Source organism: Odontomachus brunneus, unplaced genomic scaffold (genome assembly GCF_010583005.1).
Source record: "Odontomachus brunneus isolate Ranch 3 - 2012 unplaced genomic scaffold, Obru_v1 Obru_scaffold_040, whole genome shotgun sequence".
Taxonomy (NCBI): Eukaryota; Metazoa; Arthropoda; class Insecta; order Hymenoptera; family Formicidae; genus Odontomachus; species Odontomachus brunneus.
The window spans coordinates 2,287,056-2,287,916 of record NW_022639490.1 but is presented as its reverse complement, the minus strand read 5'-3'; positions in this window follow the sequence as shown (position 1 = coordinate 2,287,916).

Sequence of the window (861 nt, the reverse complement as noted above, 5' to 3'; positions counted from 1 at the left end):
TATTTTATAAAATAATGAAAAAAAAAATAATTTGACATATTCATTTTAGTATAGGATATTTAATATATATTATTTGTAAAAAATATAATATACATATAAAAGAAACCTCTATTACAAATTTTAAATCCAATTAAATCCAATTTAAATTTTAAATCCAATTTTTGATCAAAACATATTGCACATAAGATTTAATTACTGTAATAATGAAAGTAATTTTAGAAATACTATATAACGACTTTTGTTTTATAAATGTTAGAATGATAGTGGGCCATCTTACCTAAAATGTGAGTAAAAGACGGTTATAATAGTACTTATAAACAAATAATGAAAATGAAAATAAAAATGCATGTTATATTACAATTTACATACCCAAGTAGGAATCGTATACGTTTCTCCTGTACGGAAAAATGGCCCGATACTGAGTTGATATCGAAAAGCGGATGTCCGGTTTTGGTGGCTCAATACTGGGCCTAATATAAAAAAGCTGTATTATTGGCACTGGCCCTGTTCGTAGAATCAGTACTGGATACCCAGTAAGAATAGTATATAATTTGCTAATAGAAGATACTGGGCCAGTATTGTGTCGGTACCGAAAAACGAACAATACCAATGTCCTTTATGGGAAAACGGAAGAGATCACTAACGAGAAATCTAGATATCTCAGTGGTAAGAACGCTTGCCTGACAAGAGGAAGATTCGAGTTCGATTCTAGCCGTCGCCCCGAAGATTTTTTCCTCATATAACTATTAAAAATAGACATGTATAAGTACAAACGAGAGCAAGCCTCCTCGGCCATGGTCTGATCTTTCTTTCTATACCTTCTTTCTTTCCATATAGTTGTGATATTAATAATTGTACAAA